A 22,060-nucleotide genomic window follows, 5' to 3' on the forward strand; every position below is an offset into this window, starting at 1 on the left:
CACATTATGCTTCTACATGTGATTGATTAAATATTCTCATGAGATTCATTCACATTGTTTTGAATATTGGTAGTTTTTAATATTCTTGTTCCTGTTTGATATTCCACTGTAAAAATAATTAATCTACTTATGTTTATTACTCTTTTTTGCCAGTTTTATTGAGAAATAATTGACATACGTCACTGCATAAGTTTAAGGCATACAGCATGATGGCTTCATTTACATGTATTGTGAAATGATGACCACAGTAGGTTCAGCTAACGTCCATCTTCTCATATAGGTACAATAAAAAGAGGGAGAAAAAGGGAAAAATTTTTCTTGTGATGAGAATTCTTAGGTTTATTATCTTGACAACTTTCCTGTATATTGTACAGCACTGTTAGCTGTGGTCATCACATTGTCCATACATTCCTAGTACTTATTTATCATATAACGGGAATTTTGTGCTTTTGATCACCTTCTTCCAGTTCCCCCTCCCTCTACCCTCCACTTCTAGTAACCACAAGTCTGATCTCTTTTTCTAGAAGTTTGGGGATTTTTGTTTTTAATATGCCACATATAAGTGAGATCATACAGTATTTGTCTTTCTTGGACTTACTTAATATTATGCCTTCAAGGTCCATCCATGTTTTCACAAATGGTAGGATTTCCTTGTTTTTCATGGCTAAATAACATGTGATATTCATATATGATGTACATTCATATTCATATTTACATATGATATATGTATCACAGCTTCTGCCTTTTTTAAGTAAACTCTTCACCCTTTTTGGAGTTTGAATTCATGACCCCAAGATCAAGAGTCACATGTGCCACCAACTGAGCCATCCAGGTGGCCCTATATCACAACTTCTTTATCCATTCATCCATCAATGGGCACTTAGGTTGTTTCCACGTCTAAGCTACTATGAATGGTGCAGATGACTTTTTGAGTTAGAGTTTTCATTTCCTCTGGATATATCTCCAGAAGTATATAATCGCTGGATCATATGGTAGTTCTATTTTTAATTTTTTTTTTTTTTTTTTGAGGAAACTCCATGCTGTTTCCATAGTGGCTATACCAATTTACAATCCTACAAACATGCACAAGGGTTCTCTTTTCTCCATATTCACACTAACAGTTGTTGTCTTGTCTTTTTGATGATGGCTATTCCAACAGGCATGAGGTGATAGATACCTCATTGTGGTTTTAATTTGCATTTCCCTAATGACTAGTGATGTTGCGCATCTTTTCACATACCTGCTGGCCTTTCATATATCTTCTTTGGAGAAAAGACTTAGTTCTTTTGCCCATTTTTTTTTAACTGATCTTAGAGGAACAACTTTCAGCCTTTTATCATTGAGTATGATATTAGCTGTGGGCCTGTCATATATAGCCTTTATAATGTTGAGATATGTTCCTCTCTGCCTAATTTATTGAGAGTTTATTGTGAATGGATATTGAATTTTGTCAAATGCTTTTTCTGCATCTATTGAGATGATTCATTTTTTTGTTCTATTGCAGGGTATCACATTGATTTGTATATATTAAACTGTCCTTGCATTCCAGGAATAAATCCAACTTGATCATGATGAATGATCCCTTTAGTGTGCATTTAAATTAGGAAAACAATGTATGAACAAAACAAGAAGTTCAACAAGGAAATAGGCACCATCTAAAACAAAAAACAAATCTAGAGTTAAAAAATACAACTGAAGAATTCAATAGAGATTTTCAAAAGTAGACTTTGCCATGTAAAAGAATTTGTTACGTAAAGGACATTGAAAGGGATATTGACAATTCTCCAGAGAAGCAAAAACTAAAAAAAAAAAAAAAAAAAAAAAAAAAAAGATTGAAGAAAGCCTTTGGGAATTATGAAACACAAAACAAACACTATTCACATTATGGGAATTCCAGAAGAAGAAAAAAGAACAGAAACTGTATTTAAAGCAATCAGAGAATGTGGGGAGAGAAATGGACATTCAGATCTATGAGGCCCAAAGGATAAAGGATCCCAAGTAGGTCAACACAAATAGGACTACGCTGAGACACATAGTGATTAAGTTGTTAAAAGTCAAAGACAATTTTAAAAGGAGCAAGAGAAAAGAGAGAAGTTATATACCACGGAAACTCCATAAGACTATTGACCAGTTTCTCAGTAGAAACTTTTCAGGCCAGGAGAGAATGAGATGACATATTTAAAATACCAAAAGAAAATAACTGTCAACCAGAAATTCTATAGCCAGTGAAGTCCTTCAGAAACAAAGGGATAAAGAGTTTCCTGAACAAACAAGAGCTGAGGGGGGTCCTTACCACCAGACCTCCCTCCAAAGGGAGTTCTTTGAGCAAAAGTAAAAGAATGCTAATTAACATAAACACAGGTAGTGTAAATCCCACCAATAATAGTAAATATATAGTCATAGTTAGATTCTGCAACATAGTAATAATGGTACATAATTCACAATCCTAGTTTTAAAAAGGGGGGTTATGTCTCTTAATTTGTTTGATGGTTGCTATTCCTTGTCAAACTTCTTGTGGGTTTTTTTTCATGCATTGTTTTCCTAATTTCATTTATTTGTCTGTGTTTTCTTATAGTTCACTAAACTTTAAGAGGATTATTCTAAACTCTTTGATAATTTATAGATTTCCATTTCTTTAGGGTCAATTATTGGAGCTATATTAGCTTTCCTTGGTGGTATCATATTTACCTGATTTTTCATGATCCTTGATTTGTATGTTGTACCTGTACATTTGAGTAATCAGGCTCCCCTTCCAGTCTTTAAAGATTTGCTTTCGCAGAGACAGTTCTTAACCAGTCAGCTCAGTTTGGATTTCTTGGCGGTGTTGTTGGGCAGGTGGGGCATGGTATTGTCTGTTTTGGGGTGAGGTAAGGGTTTGAGCTCTGACGATTAGGTGGGGGGTTGTGCCACTGGCAGAGAACATTTGGATAGAACGGCTGGCTCAGTCCCCTACCCAAGCGAGGCTGTAGGATGGTCTCTGGGTTGCCTGCACAGTAGGAAAGGATCCAGGGCCCAGACGGCTCATCATTGAGCAACCCAAATCAGGTCAGACTGTACACTGAATTCCCTGGTCAGGTGAGGCCACTGGCTCTTCTCTGCAGAGGGGGGAAGCCTGGGCTGCGCTCTCTGTTCCAGTGCCACAGTAAGCAGTGCTGTTGAATGGACTGTGTAGCATCTTGTGTATTAGGTTCCTTGGTCAGACGTAGTAAAGGCTATATTCAGCAATGAGCGGAGCTGTGAATTAGATTCTCAAATGCCATGGGAGACTCTCAGATGCTCTTTGTTGTCTTAACTCAAACCAACCCACATCCCACGTTCCCTGGATGAACAGGACCATGGCTTTGCCTGTCAAATTATTGGCTCTGCTGTCTACCTCTCAGTTTGAGTTCTGCTAGGCCACACAGTTTCCAGGAGTTGTCACAGCGCTTCTGGTCAGATGGGGTCGAAAGCCACTGTTCACAGGGATGGGGCTATGTTGAAGCTCCTTTGTCTGGGTGGGAAGGGGAGAGGCTACTTCAGGCTACTCTGAAGTTTCACGGGGAGGAGCCAGAAGTTACCCTCAGTTTGGGCTGTGAATTGACCCCTCCGCTTGTGTGTAGTGTGGGAACACCACTCCCAGTACTGGCTTTGTTCCGGGGACAATCAGCTCTGCCCATCCACTTCTCTGCTCTACTGCTGCTGCTGGACCGCAGATTCCAGTTGTGCCAGCCCTTCTGGTCAGATGGGGCCATAAGACACTCTACAGAGGGTGGAGCTCTGATTCAGGTCCTTGGCTTGGGCCTGGGGCAAGCCAGGCTTTAGAGCTGGCAGAATTCATTTGAGGAACTAAATCAGGCAGATCTCCTACCTGCTGAGCTCCCTGGTCAGAGTTTTGCAGGTAAGCAAAAACCCCTGGTTGGGATTACTTCTTGGGCACTGCAGGTGTGAACTCAGTCTGACTGTCCTGTTTGTTGTAAGCCCCTGCCTCCTTTGTCACAGTCAGATTCCCAGTGGCTGGGCCCTGCAGATTCCCCAGCAATCTCCATGGAGTGAGATCAGAGTAGGGACTTCCTTAAAGTGACCCAATGCTGGGGATGACTGGCTATTCCTCTTGGGTCTCTTCTCACTGGAAGATCCAGAGGTTCAGGGGAGACCTCTCCAAGTGGTGCTGTGCTATCTCAGGGGAGGGGCAATGTGGTCAACATGTAGTCACTTCTTACCCTTTGAATGCAGTCTCTTCCGGTGTCTGTGATGTGGGGGTGTTTCAGCCTCATTTTTGTGTTCTAGGATTCTCTCAGTGGGTCTTATTCTTGAGTGGTGGTTGTTCTGGTGTGGGGGAGCAAAGTCAGGAACAACTTATGTCACCATCTTGTTGACGTCACTCCTAAATTTTTTAAAAAATATTTATTTGTTTGTTTACTTATTTATAGAATGTGTATGCTCATGTGCACATGAGCAGAGGAGGGGCAGAGGGAGAGGGAGAGAGAGAATCCCAAGCAGGCAGCATGGAGCTCAATGTGGGTATTGATCCCACCATCATGAGATCATGACCTGAGCCAAAATCAAGTTGGACTCTCAACCGACTGAGCCACTCAGGTGCCTACCCCCCCCCCCACAATTTTTTATTATAAAAGAATACATTCTCTTTGTAGAAAATTTGTAAAATACAGCAGAGTATACAATAGAAAACAAAAAGCACCTAGGGATCCACTACCCAGAGATAATCGTTACAAACAACAATGTATATATGTGAATAAGTTAACCCATTTGGGGTATGATTTTAAACATTAACGAAGGAACATTTACTCATTCTATATGGAAAAATGGCAAGGGCTTGATTATAATTAATAGCAATGAAGTGTTGTCTTTATCAGTTAAAACAGAAAACCGCTTACTTGAATTATTTTATAATAAAAAATGACCAGTCTACTTCTGTAAAACTATTCTTTTATGTTTGGGAAAGAAATAAAGCCACTGAAGAAACAAAACTTGTTTCATAATTCTCCAAGCCTTGTCCCAAATGTGTTCCTGAGTTTAACAGCAATTGCACGCTTAAACATTCATCCAAACTGTGAAGAAATCAGATTGTTGATTGCTCTTTGAAGGTCTTTGAAGGTCTACATTTGCTACTAGGATCCACTTTGCTACTTAATGCAAGACAAACTGATTACCAGCAAAGAAGTTTAATAGCTGAGCTGGTGATTCCTAAAATCCTTATTTTCAAAAGTTGACTTAAAAAGAACATACATGTTTCATACTCTGCTGCCAACCCCTGTCCTTAGAAATATGCATTTCAATATTTGAGTCGTTTGTGAAAAATCACAAGTTAAAATCTGAGATTATGAAGCCCAGCTTAAAACTTCACAGTAAAATGTAACGTTTGGTATTGTTCTATGATATTGGAACAAAAAGAATGTTTGATTTGGCAATGCTGCATGCTCTTGACTATGGTTTAATTTAAAGACAGCTGTGAAATAGCTTTCTACTAATTTGATTTTTTTATATTAAATAAGAAGGAAATGGAAGTTGGTGATTTACTCGACAGATATTGGACCTTGAAAATTAAATAATTGTTCTAAAAACATTAGCTTAATGCTGACTTGAAATGCCTGCTTCGTAATTAGTCATGAGTGAAATGTGTGTTTAGCTCAAGTTGTGTTTTTGGTTTATATTAGCATGACTTGATGATAGAATAAAGGAAAAATACAATACAAATATCTCTGCAAGGCCCTGAGTTCTTTTCATCCTGAAATACTAGATAGGTTAATATTTTTAACTCTTCTGTTTTATTTTTATTTTTTTAATTAAAAAAATGTTTTTTAATGTTTATTTATATTTGACAGAGCATGAGCGGGGGAGGGGCAGAGAGAGAGGGAGACACAGAATCCGAAGCAGGCTCCAGGCTCTGAGCTGTCAGCACAGAGCCTGATGCGGGGCTTGAATCCACTGACCGTGAGATCATGACCTGAGCCGAAGTCAGATGCTCAACCGACTGAGCCACCCAGGTGCCCCTAACTCTTCTGTTTTATTTAGTCTCTTTATTATTGATTTTCTCTCCTATTCTTTTCTTTCTTTCTTTCTTTCTTTCTTTCTTTCTTTCTTTCTTTCTTTCTTTCTTTTTTTGTTTTTTGGGTTTTTTTTTAGTTTATTTATTTATTTGGAGACATAGAGAGAATGAGTGGGGTAGGGACAGAGAGAAAGAATCCCAAGCAGGTTCCATTCTGTCAGTGCAGAGCCCGATGCGAGGCTCCATCTCATGAACTCTAAGATCATGACCTGGGCTGAAATCAGGAGTTGGACGCTTAATCAACCAAACCACCCAGGAGCCCCTAGAGTACCTCTTTTACAACAGAAACTTTGAGTACATTTATTTTATTGGCTGGATTATAATGGATTTGTGGCTTTGGGGAATAGAAATCATTCCTTGATTCAGTTGAAGTCAGTGCATTCATTGAGCATCTACTCTGTGGCTGGCCCCATATTCAATGGAAAGCAGGCTGGTTCAGTATTCGGGAACACATGTGTGCAGCTTGTCTTATTTGTCAGCCCAGGCATGGAGTACAGGTGAATTAGTTATGTACCACCTTGCGCCTATGTGGGGCAGGCTAAAGCTATCCCTGATAGAGAAACTTGGCAGAATTCTTGAGGTAAAAATATCAGGCTTCTTTGACCATTCTTTTGGAGTGTCTATTTCTAAATAAAGCAAGAACTACCATGGCCATGATGATGTTGGGAGCTCAGATACATTGTTACCTACATTTCCAGATTCCTTACTCCTAGAGTTAGTGTCAGGCTTTGGGGTGTGAGGTAGAGGCCAGATCTTTGAAGATCAGGTAAGGCAACGAGAAGTAGAAGAGGGCTGGATGTGCATGGAGGTGGGTAACTGATGGGGAATATTCAGGGTTGACAAATTCTGAGGCATGAAAAGATACCAAGTCTCACAGATGGGGTGAGTGTGTGTGTGTGTGTGTGTGTGTGTGTGTGTGTGTGTGTGTGTGTCTAACCAGATGGCATCTCCAAGTAGTCTATGACTCTTTTCACATATCATGGGCCATATCCAGTGTTTTGAATGCATAATGATGACCTTCCACATGGAGACATCACATGAGTGCAGAATCAGGGCATCAGACGAAGTGTAATGAACAGCATTTCAGGGAAATTGCTGAGTCTAGACATTGTTATATGAGACTTGTTTTCACGTATCAGGCATACTGTGTAAGCAAGCTGACTGAATACAAGGGGCTAAGGACAAAATAAAGAACATATTGCAAAGGGTGCTACATTCATAACTTTAGTGCCAATGGCTTTTCAAAACCTATTCTGCATTTCTAAATTAGGATCAGCACCACCACAATAGGTTCTCAGTGTTTACACATTGAATAATATAAAATCTAGAATGTCCAGGTCGCATGTTTTCCTTTCTTTTTTTTAAAATTTTCTTCTATGTTTTTGAACAAATCAAGTTGAGCTTATTTTTCTCACCTTCTAGTATTTGTCCATATATATGCCTAATTTGTATACTTAAAGCATGAATACCTCACTTTGTTCTGTGTTTATTCATTATATCATATTTTCTTTTCCCTTCCTTTTGTCTAGGCTTATTTATATATTTTTGAGCAGGTAATAACATACACATGATTCAATATTCAAGAGGAACAAAAGGGAGCAGAGTGAAAAGTCTACTTCCCTGTCGTGTCCTTCAGCTACCCAGTTCTCTTCCCCAGAGTCAACCAATATTATAAGGTTCTTAAATTTCTTTCCAGAAATATTTTACTAGCATACAATAAATATTAGTGGCTTTGCCCTCTGATGGTACTCTACTATACACACTTTCTTGTACCTTGCTTTTTTTACTGAACAGTATTGTCTTCCAGTTCATGCCATGTTCATACTTTTAAACAATCACCTGAGATTTGTCATCAGCATAAATTACTCCAACATGCCACTGACCACAGCCTCTCCCTCACTTCCCCAACATGTACTCCCTGGCTTCATCATGATCTCTCATCTCCTGACTCCTTACTGTTCTGCCAACCCTATTGCATCCTTTGATCTTTTCCCATCTGCCCAGACACCACTGTGTTAATCACACTCAACTGCCTTGGTGCATTGACTCTTCGCTGTGGGTTTTTCCAGCTGATAAAACTCTAACATCCTTTTCCATTTCTCATACCTGGGCTGCTGCTGGGTGCTCTTGAGAAAATTATACATGAAAAGATGAAAATTATACTAATATGCAGATGGGTGCCACAACATGGCTCGATAGCTTATTTCTTTTTGTCATTGAATAATATTCCATTGTTTGGATGTACCACAATTTATTTATCTACTTACCTACTGAAGGACATCTTGGTTACCTCCAAGTATTGGCAATTATGAATAAAGCTTCTATAAACATCCATGTTCAGTTTTTTGTTTGGACAGAAGTTTTCAACTCCTTTGTTGAAACCCAGCAGTGTGATTGCTGGATCATATGGTAAGAGTATATTTCGTTTTGTAAGAAACTGCCAAACTATCTTCCAAAGTGGCTGTACCAGTTTGCATTCCCACCAGCAATGAATGAGAGTTCCTGTCACTCCATATCCTCACTGGCATTTGGTTTTTTTGGTGTTCTAGATTTGGGCCATTTTATAGATGTGTAGTGCTCTCGTTTTTTTAATTCACATTTCCCTGATGGCATATGGTGTGGATCATCTCTTCATATGTTTATTTGTCATCTGTATCTTTTTTTTTGGTGAGGTGTTAAGATCTGTGTACATTTTGGATACTCTTTATTAGATGTGTCTTTTGCGAATATTTTCTCCCAGTCCTGTGGCTTGTCTTCTAATTCTCTTGATCTTTTCTTTTTGTGTGTGCCCAAGTTTTTAATGAGGCACAGATTATCATTTATTTCTTTTATTATTTTTATGATCATTTATGGATCATGCCCTTGGTGTTGTATCAAAAAAGGCATCGCCATACCTAAAGTACTCTAGGTTTTCTCCTATGTTATTTTCTAGGAGTTTTATGGTTTTGCATTTCACATTTAGGTGATGGACCATTTTGCAGATTTTGTGGAGAGTGTCAAGTCTGTGTCTACATTCATTTTTTTGCATGTGCATGTCCAGTGGTTTCGGCATCATTTGTTGAGACTATCCTTTGCTCCATTTGATTGCCTTTGCTCCTTTGTCAAATATCAGTAGACTATATTTATAGGGGTCTATTTCTAGACTCCATTCTGCTCTGTTGTCTTTTTTTTTTTTTTTTTTTTTTTTTTTTACCAATACTACACTGTCTTGATTACTAAAACTTTATAGCAAGTCTTGAAGTTGGTAGCATCAATCTTTCAATTTTGTTCTTCTCCTTCAATATTGTGTTGGCTATTGTAGGTCTTATGCCTGGCCACATAAACTTTAGAATCAGTTTGTCAATATTCATAAAATAATTTGCTGGGATTTTGACTGGGGTTATATTGGATTGGCAGATCAAAGTGCAAAGAACCGATACCTTGATAATATCGAGTCCTCCTGTGCGTGAGGATGAAATACCTATTTATTTAGTTCTTTGATTTTGTTCTTCAGAGCTTTGTAATTTCCCTCAAATAGATCTTATATTTTAATAGATTTATACCTAAGTATTTCATTGAATCGGGTACTAATATAAATAGTATTGTGTTTTTAATTCCAAATTCCACTTGTTCATTGTCAACATATAGGAAAACAGTTAACATTTGTTTATTAACCTTGTAACTGGCAACCTTGCAATAATTGCTCATTAGTTTCAGGAGATTTTTGTGGACTCTTTTCTACACAGATCAATTATATTATCTATGAACAAAGACAGTTTTATATCTTCTTTCTTAACCTCTTTGCCTTTTATTTCCTATTCTTGCCTTATTCCATTACCAAGGACTTCCAGTATGATGCTGAAAAGCAGTGGTGAGAGGGTACATCCTGCCTTGTGCCTGTTCTTAGTGGGAAAGCTTTGAATTCCTCACCATTATGTATGGAATTAGCAGTAGGTTTTTTATAGCTAGGCTTTATAACAAGTTGAGAAAGTTCCCCTCTTTTTCTAACTTACTGAGAGTTTTTATCATGAATAGGTATTGGATTTTGCCAATTGCCTCTTCTGCATCTATTGAGATGATAATGTGATTTTTCTTTCCCAGTTTTTGATGTGGTGGATTATATAAATCCCACTTGGTTGTGGCATATAATTCTGTTTTGGATTTCATTTGCCCATAATTTGTTGAAGATCTTTGCATCAATGTTCATGAGAGATAACTGTTCTGTAGTTCTCTATCCTTGTTATATCTGACTGGTTTGGATATTAGGGTAATGCTAGCCTCAAAAAAAAAAAAAAAAAATTCGGAAGTATCCCCTCTGCTTATATCCTCTGGAAAGAAATTGCAGGGAATTGGATATTTGGTACAATTTCTTCCATAAATGTCTGGTAGAATCCACCAGTCAACCCATCTGGGTCTGGTACTTTCTGTTTTGGAAGGTTATTAGTTATTGATAAAATTTCTCTAAAAATATAGGTCTTTTCAGATTGTTTTTCTTCTATGAGTTTTGGCTGATTGTATCTTTCAAGGAATTGGTTCATTTCTATGGGATCAAGCCCCACTTTGGGCTCCACGATGAGCAAGGAGTCTGCTTAAAATTCTCTCCCTCTCGCTCTGGCCCAAACTTGCTCTCTCTCTCTCAAAATAAATAAATATACTTTAAAAAAAAGAAGTGTGTTGTTTAGTTTCCATATGTTTTGGGATTCTTCAGTTATCTTTCTGTTACTGATTTCTAGTTTAATTCCACTGTGGTCTGAAAGTCAATATTGTATGATTTATATACTTTTAAATGTGTTACGGTGTTTTATGGTCCAGAATATGTTCAAGCTTGGTAAGTGTTCCATGTATGAGAGAAATGTGTATTCTGCTATTGTTGAATGAAGTAGTCTAGAGATGTCAATTATATCCAGTTCATTGATGGTGTTGTTGAATTCAACTATGTCCTTACTGATTTTCTACCTGTTGGACTGTTCATTCCTGAGAGGGGTGTTGAAGTATCTAATTATATTAGTGGATATATCTATTCCTCCTTACAGTTCTATAAGTTTTTGCCTCCCTTACGTTGATGCTCTGTTGTTAGGTGCATATATATTAAGGATTGTTATGTCTTTTGGAGAATTGATTCCTTTCTCGTTATGTAATGCCCTTCTTTATCCCTGATAACTTTCATTACTTTGAAGTCTGTTTTGTCTGAAATTAGTATAGCTACTCCCACTTTCCTTTGATTAGTGTTAGGATGGTGTATTTTTATCCTTCCACTTATATTTAATCTATAATTTGTCTGTAGTCAAAGTGGTTTTCCAGTAGACAACATATAGTTGTGTTCTGTTTTCTCAATTAGCAATAATCGCGCCTCGGATAAACCTCATTGGCTACGATACTGCCACTGCGCAAAGCTTGTGTTCTGTTTTTTGAACCACTCTGACAGACTCTGTTTTTTAATTGGTGCATTTAGAGCATTGACATTCAAAGTATTGTTGATATATTTGGATTAATATCTCCCACATTCATTGTTGTTGTCCTTGATCTTTATTCCTGTTTTGTCTTCTTGGCTTTTTCTACCTTTTATCGTTTCAATTGAACATTTTATATGATTGTCCTTGATCTTTATTCCTGTTTTGTCTTCTTGGCTTTTTCTACCTTTTATCGTTTCAATTGAACATTTTATATGATTACATTTTCTTTTCCTCCTTAGTGTGTCAGTTAGACTTCTTTTTTTGTTTTTGCTTTTGTTGGTTTGTTCTTACTTTTTTACTTTTTTTAGTGATTGCCTAGAGTTTGCAATATGTATTTATGACTAATCCAGACCCATTTTCAAATAACATTATACCACCTCACAGGTAGCATGAGTACCTTATAATAACAAAATAAACCTAATTCCTTTTTTCCTGTTCCTTGTATCTTTGCTTTTATTCATTTCACTTATATGTAAGCAGACATAAGCATATACACATAAGTATACATAACTCAATACACTGTTGTTATTATTAGTTTGAACAAATTGTTTTCTGTTAGGTCAATTAAAAATAAGAATAATAAAGGGTTTCATTTTACCCTCACCTATTCTTTACTTGGTGTTCTTCTTCTATATAGATCTGAATTTCTGAACTATATCATTATCCTTCTCTCAAAAGAACTTTTTTTTTAATTTAATTTTTTATTTTTTAAAATTTACCTCCAAATTAGTTAGCATATAGTGCTACAATGATTTCAGGAGTAGATTCCTTAGTGCCTCTTACCCATTTAGCCCACCCCCCCCCCCCACAACCTTTCCAGCAACCCTGTTTGTTCTCCATATTTAAGAGTCTCTTCTGTTTTGTCCCCCTCCCTGTTTTTATATTTTTCCCTTCCCTTATGTTCATCTGTTTTGTCTCTTAATGTCCTCATATGAATTAAGTCATATGATTTTTGTCTTTCTCTGACTGACTAATTTCACTTAGCATAATATCCTCCAGTTCCATTCACGTAGTTGCAAATGGCAATATTTCATTCTTTTTGATTACTAATACTCCATTGTGTGTGTATATGTGTGTGTGTGTGTGTGTGTGTGTGTGTGTGTGTGTGTGTGTATCACATCTTCTTTATCTATTCATCCATCGATAGACATTTGGGCTCTTTCCATACTTTGGTATTGTTGATAATGCTGCTATAAACATGGGGGTGCATGTGTCCCTTCAAAACAGCACACCTGTATCCCATGTATAAATGCCTAGTAGTGCAATTTCTGGGTCATAGGGTAATTCTATTTTCAGTTTTTGAGGAACCTCTATACTGTTTTCCAGAGTGGCTGCACCAGCTTGCATTCCCATCAAAAGAACTTTTTTTTAACATTTCTGATAAGGCAGATTTACTAGCCAAAAAATGCCCTCAATATTTGTATTCCTGAGTAAGCCTTTATTTCACCTTCACTTTTGAAGGATAATTTCTCAGGATACAGAATTTTAGGTGAGTGGTATTTTTTGTTTGTTTATTTTTATTTTTATTTTTGTCTCAACACTAAACATTTCACTCTACTGTCTTCTTGCTTACATGGTTTCTGAGGAGAAGTCAACTGTAATTCTTATCTTTGCCCCTCTACAGGTAAGGTATTCCTTCCTGCCCCAACCCAGCTTCTTTTGGTATTTTTTCTTCATCTTTGATTTTCTGCAATTTGAAAATGATAAAGCCTAGGTGATTTTTAGCAGGAGGTGGGGGGAGGAGTGGTGGGAATGGGGCATTTATCCTGCTAGGTACTCTCTGAGGTTCCTGGATTTGTGATTTGGTGTTTGGCATTAATTTGGGGGGAAATTTCAGTCATTGTTTCAAATATTTCTTTGCATTTCTCAAGGGAAGGGCATAGGCTTGGAGTTCTCAAGCCTGGGCATACAGTGTGACAGATCTAGTCTGTGACCGGGATCCTGACCTTTAATTAATATGTGACCTTGGTGTGTGTGTGTGTGTCTCTCTCTCTGAAAATAAATAAATAAACTTAAAAAAAAATAGAGCACCCAGGTGGCTCAGTTGGTTAAGTGTTAGACTCTTGATTTTAGCTCAAGTCATGATTTCACGGTTTGTGGCATTAAGCCCTGTGCTGACAGCATGAAGCCTGCTTGGGATTCTCTCTCTCTCTCTCTCTCTCTCTCTCTCTCTGCCCCTCTCCCACTCTCTTGTGCTCTCTCCCTCAAAATAAATAAATAGAGGCGACTGAGTGACTCAGTCGGTTAAGGGTCCAACTCTTGATTTTGGCTCAGGTCATGATTTCACAGTTCACGAGTTCAAGTCCTACATTGGGCTCTGCACTGTCAGCGCAGAGCCTGCTTGGGATTATGTGTCCCTCTCTTTCTGCCCCTCCCCAACTTGCTCTCCCTCTTTCAAAATAAATAAAAATAAACTTGAAAAAATAAATTAACAAAAAAAAGAAGTAGTTTCTATTTTCTCAGTTTTCATCAGGTATCAGCCCGAAAACACGGTCTTCCCTGGCTGTTCACTACAACCAAAAAATATGGGGAAAGATTAAGTGGAGAAAAAACTGCCCAAGAAATCATTCCTTTAGAACACAGTTTTGGGGCATCTGGATGTCTCATTTGGTTACGCATCTGACTCTTGATTCCTGCTCAGGTCGTGATCTCCCAGTTTGTGAGATCAAACCCCATGTGGGGCTCTCCATTGACAGTGCAGAGCCTGCTTGGGATTCTTTCTCTCCCCCTCTCTGTGCCCCTCCCCAGTCATGCTTGCTTGCACTCTCTCTCTCTCTCTCTCAAGATAAACAAATAAACTTAAAAAAAAAAGTTTTATCAAGATCACTGATGTTGATCTGACACAGCCTTGATACATCTATCAACTACATATTATGTAATCAATATTGCTTAATGAAAAGAAACAAGAAGAAAAAGTGATGGTCCTCATCTCTGTGAATGCTGTGTTAACCTAAATTTTGACTTGACTTTCTACAATGATTAAATTTACTCTGTGTTCTCTAGTTACAGATTTACTTCTCCATAAATATTAAGTTAGAATTTCAGTTGCCAAATTATGATTGAAATCACCTAGGTATCCTTTCTTGGCCAAATGCTTGGAACCAAGAAATGTATTACTGACTTCTTATTAGACTGTGTGCATATATTTTATTTAATTTGTTGTATTTATTATTTAAAAAATCTGTATGTCTTACTTGCTTTTATTTCTATTTTATGAGAAGAAGAAAAAGCACTTTGAGCTTTTCAGTTAAGAGGGAAGGAAAAACCTGTTACAGTAAAACCTTAGATTGCAAGTAACTTGTTCCACGGGTGTTCCACAAGACGAGCCAACATTTCTAATCAGTTTTAACTTGATAAACCAGTGCTGTCTTGCCATACAAGTAGTAAGTGGTGACAAATGTCACATGATCACAACTGAGCCAGTGGTTCTCTCTCTCTCTCTCTCTCTCTCTCTCACTGCTACATTGTGGGTGATCTCCCCTGCTCGGATGCTCAGTCTCAGACTGAGGTGTTTGGCAGAAATCAGTTAACATTTTCAGAACACTGGAAGGTGCCCACAATTGGCACTAGTGTATTTTTTATCACTTCAAAGCACCTATGGACAGTCCTTTGTTTTCCATACAAGAGGAAGCTTAGGAATGCTTTGCTTCATTCTGGGTCAGGCTGCCTATAGATATAGACCCTTTCCTCTGCTGCCTTATTGCCAGTTACATTAAATATAGTATATGACAAGCGTTTATTAATACTGTACTCAACATCCGTGTTAGCATATACAATGGCCCCCATGTAGAAAAAAGGTGAAAAGAAAGGCAGTAAGAAGGAGATGATTATGGTGGAAGTTAAGAAGGAAATCATCAAAAAGTATGAACAAGGTATGTGAGTGGTCGAAATTGCAAGATTTTATAAGAAGTCTACATCTGTGTCTTTTCTGCAGAGAAGGAGAAAAAAGCAGAGGAACCCCTCCCTTCAAATGCGATTAGGGAGATGTGTAAAATGTGGGAAACAGTGCAAAATTTTGTATAAAAAAAGCACCACCAGAATAAGGCTGTAGCAGTGTGAGTGGTGAATCTGTTTAATGACAATGCAATGTCACATTTCGGCAAAATCCTCAACAGGAGGCAAAAGCAAATGTCCTTGGATAGGTTCCTTGTTAAAGCTGCACAAAAAGAAAAAGATTCCACTGAGCCAAAAGATAGCAGTGATTCCATTAGTGATAGTGAAAGTCGTCCTACACAATAACCCTTCTCTCTCTGTCTCCTTCACACCAGCCACAAAGGTTTTCAAAGATAAGTACAGGTTAATTTGTTTATTTTTCTTTATATTTTGCATTTTAAAAATTATTTGGTATTATATTACAGTATTGTAATCATTTTTATATGAATATTTTTGGGTTGTGGAATGAATTATCTGAGTTTCCATTATTTCTTATGGGGAAAGTCACTTCGATACACAAGTGCTTCGGATTACAAGCGTGTTTCCTGAACGACTTATGATGACAAACCAAGGTTTTACTGTATTTTAATAAGACACTACTCCTTGGTTAGCTTATTTTGAACAAAAGAATTGTTTCCAAGCATCACCATGGGGGTAGGTAAGCACTGTTTATGCCTATTTTGTGAGACACGGTGCCAAAGGAATATTCAGAGAGAAAACCAAATACCATGTGATTTTTCGGGAGCAGCCAGCAATTTATTCTCAGGAACAATGCACTTCGTCATAAAACAACTTCCTTTAAGCCTTCAAATGACTTGTTTTCTGAGAAACTGTTGATCTCAAATCCAATGTAGGCCAAATAATTTGAAGTATAAGGATAAAAGGTGATCAGATTCATGCAAAAAATAAACTGTATTTTCCTCCAATTTTTAGGGGCATATTAGATCCAGTGCAGCTGGGAAATTTAAAAAAGTTTTCTTTTTCAGAAATTTCTTAACAGACATTTACCATAAAAAAACTTTAGAAAATATCTCTTGATTTTTCTGCTTAATATTGTGAAATTATTCTTTTCCTTTCACCAAGAGAAAGTGAACTCTCAAATCCTCAAAAATAAAAAAAACCTTGGAGAAAAAGAGAATTTGCTGAGAAGAATGCCATTATCCTCTGGCAAATCCTTTCCTTTCTCTTATTCTCAGTCCTGCTGCCTCATACACAGACAATAACACAACATAGTTTCAGTGTGATGATTGGTGCTATAAAAATGCAAAGTTAAATAGAAACCCACAATAGTCTCCTTCAGGGTAAAGATGGCTTCTGTCAATAAAGCCAAAGCCCTAATAGCATCAGAAAGCAAAATTCAGAATTAAACAATTTCTGGATCCTGACTGTTTTTTAAATAGAAGTTTTAAATGCCGTATTTTCAAGCACAGAATGTAAGAGGAGGAAAGTTTTTAATCACTACTAAGAACAGGTCAAGAAGAAGTACATTTAAGGAAGATTAGACACAAAGAATTTTCTGTTAACAAGTGCCATTTAAAAGGGGGATATACTACTTTGATACATGGTTAAAAAATCTTTCTTTAGATACCCATCAAAACACTATCTGTGATGAGATCTCATCTCTTTGGGAAAATTATATGTGATTTACCCAGAATATAGAAAACAATAGCATCAAGGAGATTTCCTTTCCCTATCCAACCCCAAGAATTGTGTTTTACAAAAATATTGAAATTAGCACTGAATGTTTCCTATACAACAATGTTTACACTGTGGTTCAAGAGCAAGTTTTAAATGTTGGTTTCAAGTTACAGAAGCCAATATCAATCAATAACAATCAACCAAAGATGGATCAATCGATCCATCTGTGTGATCCTTAATTTTAACCGTGAAGGAGTTCTATGATCTAACTCACCCCAGTTCAGGCATCTCTGATCTGAAATTTACCCCCAATCTTTGACAAACACTACAAAAGACAAAGGTGAACCCCAGAAGGTCATTAGCTTTTAAATAATAATTTCTGATTATAGATGTCCCCAAGTTTACCTGGCAAACACAAAGAAGAAAATTTCAATTACCACTACCCAATGGCCAAAAAAAAAAAAAAAAAAAAAAAAGCACGATGAATATTTTTCTTTCCAGGATGTATGTGTTTTTATGTCCCTGCAATCTTTCAAGTATACATATTGTCTACAAACTGGAGTCATACTAAGAATTACATCATGATTTTAAAGGTGAAATATCTGCCAAAAATATTTGAAAGTTTGCACGACATTTTGTTATTGTGGTAATACTATAACTTATTATTAGACTCTACATTGGTAAATATGGTCAAACTTAAAAAAATCACAGGCGAAGTGCTAAAATTGTAAGTCCTTAAGTTATCTTTGACAATTGGGAAAGCCCAATTTGCCTGACAAAGTTAAAGACAAATACATTCTAGTGGGGAAGAAATGAAAATGGGTAGCAGAAATTGGAATTTGAGCCTCTGAATCCAAGGGATGAAGCTTAAGGCAATTGGCACTGTGTGCCTCATAGCCCCCTCTCCCAACATACATGATATCCAGCTAAAATGTGTATCGAATATCAATTTGGAAGAGAAAAACATATACTAGGGGAACGGCAAGCAATCTGAGAAGGAGTCTGGAAAGTGGCTCTTTGTGTGTCAGGAGAAACATTCATCTACACCCTTTATATAATATACAGATATAGTGTATGCTCAATAAGTGCATATGAAGTCCTTTCAACAGTCTGGAATTCAGGCCTTTTCCTTAGTCTACTGCATCTTGGCGTCACTTCTAGCTGGTGAATAGAGGAATCCTCAAAACAAAAGTCTTGGGGCCTAGGCCCCCTTGTTCTCAAACTTGGCCGCCATCAGAATCGCTGGGGGAGGTGCCTTGTATGTTTACTTCGGCCCCGAGGCGCACACACACTACGGACGCTTTTGAGTCTGATGCTTAGAAGTGGCCGGGTGCCATGCATTTGTAAAACAAGTCCAGGTGAAGGCACCAGAGGGTACCACCGGAGGAACTGCGAAGTGACGGACAGCTCAAAGTCCTGTTTGCAGCCGGCGGACCCCGGGCCCCGCCGTAGTCCGCCCGTGGTCCCGCCAGGGGGCGCCAGGACCTCGCCGCGCGCCCAGCTCCCCTGGACCCTCTGCGCTTAACTCTAGGTGTGACCGGAAGGGAGCCTGACCCCGGGGGTGCGGCCGGCGGTAGGGGGCGCCTCTTCCAAACCCAGCAGCCGCTCGCGTTCCCGCGGATATCGCCCTCGCGTGAGATCTTGTTTTGTGTTTTGTTTTAAAAGCCTTCTCCGTCCCGGTACTGCTTGAAGGCGTAAATGAGAGACGGTGGGAGGGGTGGGAGGGGGAAACGGAGAAAAGAGGCGCTGGGGGACTGAATGCCTTCTTTAAATTACTGCTGACACCTCGGTTCCAGGCCCCTAAAATCTCAATCAACAATCCATTAGAACTCAACAGGAGTAAAACGAAATCCTCGTTTAAGTGTATTTATCCGATCTCCTTTCTCTCTTTCAAATGCAAAATCCATTTCAGCATATGCCCCCTTCTTTCTCTGGCCTTTCTCTCAAGACTGGCAGCCCATACCACTCTTGTAAATATGAAAGATGCTAATCATATGACATATCACGTCTCCGTCGGAGCCGGAATAAAGCCTTCAGATTTGGGATCATTGCCTCCAGACAACAGCTTCATCAGCCGGAAAGTTGGTTTTTTTCTCCTTTCCTTCAACTCTCAATCCCTTCTTTGTCTGGAGGAAAATGCAGCCGACTCGAGCCACCCAGGCCATATGGTTCACTCTGTATTTTCTTAGTTGAATTCTGTATTGTTTCTGTGACTTGCGAAGTTTTTTTGGAAATGCGTATAAAGACATAGACGAGCTACTTGTGCAGGGAGCGCTGCCCGGGCGCGCCGCGGCCGCCCCCTCCCGGCCTGGAGACCCGGCCGTCGCCGCTCCGCGGAGTGCGGTGTCAGCGATGGCATTAGCACACTGACGTGACCAACCACCGAGCCGGCTGCAGCTGTCTGGTTCGCTCGCTCGAGGTGCGTACTCTGCGCCTTGCACGGCGCCTGGCACACAGTAGGCGCTCGAGGAGACTCGGGGGCAATGAAAGAATGAATACATCAGCGACAAGGGTCGACCCCGAATGTTTTCGGTTCTAAAATATACTTTGGGTCTCTCAAAAGAAAACGTAGTCTCGCTCTCTCGACACTAATAACACTGTCTTATCGTCCACACAACACACGTTTTCCTGATTTCTGCAACTCTCTCTCTCTTTTCTTGCCTACTTATTTGAATGCAAGCTTTATGGGAGTAGAAATCGTGTCTGTCTTGCGCGTCGCATTGTTCCCAGGGGTTGGTACAGTGCTTGGCACACATAGGGTACTCATTAAATGTATTTTGAACGTAGGAAGGAGGGATGATTGAATGAATGAGTTAAAGCGGTAAACGGATCCTCCTATTCCCCAAAGATACGATTAAAGAAACTTCTCTCCTAAAGATTCGAATTTATTTAGCGCAATCTCACCCTTTTTAAAAATCTATGTCAGCAACAATGAAAAATGCACTTATCTCCAGAAGAGAATTCGGTGTTTGGGGGGGTTTGTTTTTTTCTTTAGTGGGGAAAGCAGAGGGGAAAATCAGCTTTCAGATCTTTATCCATCGCTCTGAATAAGTTTTGTGTTTTCCAGGTTCGGTACTGTCCGGGCGAGGGAGCAGGCTGCCAAATTTCCTTTCTCTCGGTCTAACTCCTTATACAAACCCAAAGGGCCCTTTCACCAAATCATTAAATTCTACAGAGGTGGTCAAGCTCGCACTGCTTTTCATGAAACGGAGAAAGAAAAGGGTCCTTGAAGTTTAGAAGATGCCCAAGGAAAACTCCTTGAATGACATCAAAAGAATGAGTTTCCATAGCTGTTGAAGCACGAGGGCCGTGTATCCGCACAAAGGGGGACCGGGGCACCGGGACGGGCCCAACGCTCTGTCCCAGGACAATTGGGTCACTGAAATAGGGAATTAATTACCATTGGAGAGTGGGCAGCCCATTCACCACTGGCTGAGTTTTATTAAACGCCAATATAAATAACAAAACAACTCTTGTGGCTGCACTATTCCTACACGCCAAAGGAAGGATTATGCTGGGGATTAACATCTTAAAGTCTATGAGACTTTCTGACTCAAGGCTCGGAGCTGGTAATCGTGTTTGTCTCCTGGTTCAGCGATTAGTGCTCTCTTTCTTGCACTTTCCCCTGGATAGCCAATGTCCCTTTTTGCAGGCACGGAGGGTTAGGGTGGGGGAGCCTTCTTTCACTAGTGGGCCCCCAGGTCCCCATTCACGCGCCGGCTGTTCTTTTCCTCTTACCTGAAGAAAACAATCAGAAAGCTGGCGTGGATTGGCAAAATCTTCTAACAGGGATTTCTTTCCTTCCTGGGAAAGCAAAGGGGCACTTGGGTCGTTTAAGGAGTGAGGAGAAGCCTGTAGGGCACTGCCTTTCCAGAGCTGATGGGGACAGGGTTAGGGTCCGGGCGGAAGAAAGGGAGCCTCCCCTCGCTTGCCGGGCAGATCTCGCCGCCTTCAAGACGACCTCGTGCGTCAAGATGGGTTCCCTGAATATTTGGCTTGAGGGACCAAAGCACTTTGTGCGGGCTTGGAGCGAGGATCTCGGGAATGGGGCTCCGACAGGGAGTAGGGTGGGGTCGGTCGGGTGGGGAGATGGTCTGCCCTGGATCTCCTCCCGTCGATTTCTCCGCGACTACCAGTTTATGGAAGAGAGGGGCGGGGGCGCTGGCGCGGTGAAGCTCCTAGCTTGCACCTCTCCAGTACGAGGGTGATGCCCAGTCCTCCCCGGACAAGATCCGAGGGGAAAGCCGGGGAAGACTGGGAATTCCATGCAGGGGTCCAGGACGAAAGTGGGGCGTGATTTCAGTTTTGTTTTTTCTTTTTTTTTCCCCCCCGGAAGGGGACCGCCAATATACCCGAGCTCACACTAGCTGCCAGCGCTTGTCGTCACAAATAACGAACTCTGGCAGCGCGAGGAGTCCTCGGCAAGGAAAGCTAACCTTTTCCAGCCCGGCCTCCCCGGCCCTGGAAACGGCGTTTGCAGCCCCCAGTGAAGAACTAACGATCTTCAGGATTGGCTAACTTTTTTCTCTCCATCTTTACGCCTTTCTGAGCGCTCCCTCGGGGGATTAGGACATTAGGCTATAAAATCCCTTTGGCAGGCACGGCACCCTATCCTTTTAGCAGGGTGTAGACGCTCCCTCTCCTTGCAGGCAGGATGGTTTACTGGGAATTGGGGGACAGGCTCGCTGGGCAGGCAAATTTTTCCTCCTGCACTCTGGGAAAAGAGCCCTCCCTCGCGGCCTCTCCGCCCACCCTCACCCCGCATTCACCTGCAGCAGCGTGAGTTTGGGGAGGAGACCATTTGCCCTCTTTGGCCACTTGTGAGGTCGAAGTGTGGATGGGATGTAGCCTATGGCCCCACAGCAACACCTACCCTAAACTTTAGGGCTTTTGGGTCGCCTCAAAGTTCAAGCTTCTTAGAGGCAACAAAGACTTTCTAAAGATCTCCACCCTCTCACCCCTCCCCTTACTTCACTTTTCTCTCGCTACACGATTCGACCCCCTTTCTTTC

At 39.9% G+C, this 22,060-nt stretch overlaps 1 non-coding gene across 1 annotated transcript; it reads right to left on the reverse strand.

The window, feature by feature from the left end:
* Nucleotides 1–11,280: 11,280 nt before the first annotated feature.
* Nucleotides 11,281–11,420, reverse strand: LOC121040619 (U4 spliceosomal RNA). The gene has a single exon (XR_005795373.1). It is a non-coding gene; the product is annotated as a U4 spliceosomal RNA (small nuclear RNA).
* Nucleotides 11,421–22,060: the final 10,640 nt, after the last annotated feature.

The sequence above is a fragment of the Herpailurus yagouaroundi genome, unplaced genomic scaffold (assembly GCF_014898765.1).
Source record: "Herpailurus yagouaroundi ecotype Mexico unplaced genomic scaffold, PumYag 28, whole genome shotgun sequence".
In the NCBI taxonomy this organism is placed as follows: Eukaryota; Metazoa; Chordata; class Mammalia; order Carnivora; family Felidae; genus Herpailurus; species Herpailurus yagouaroundi.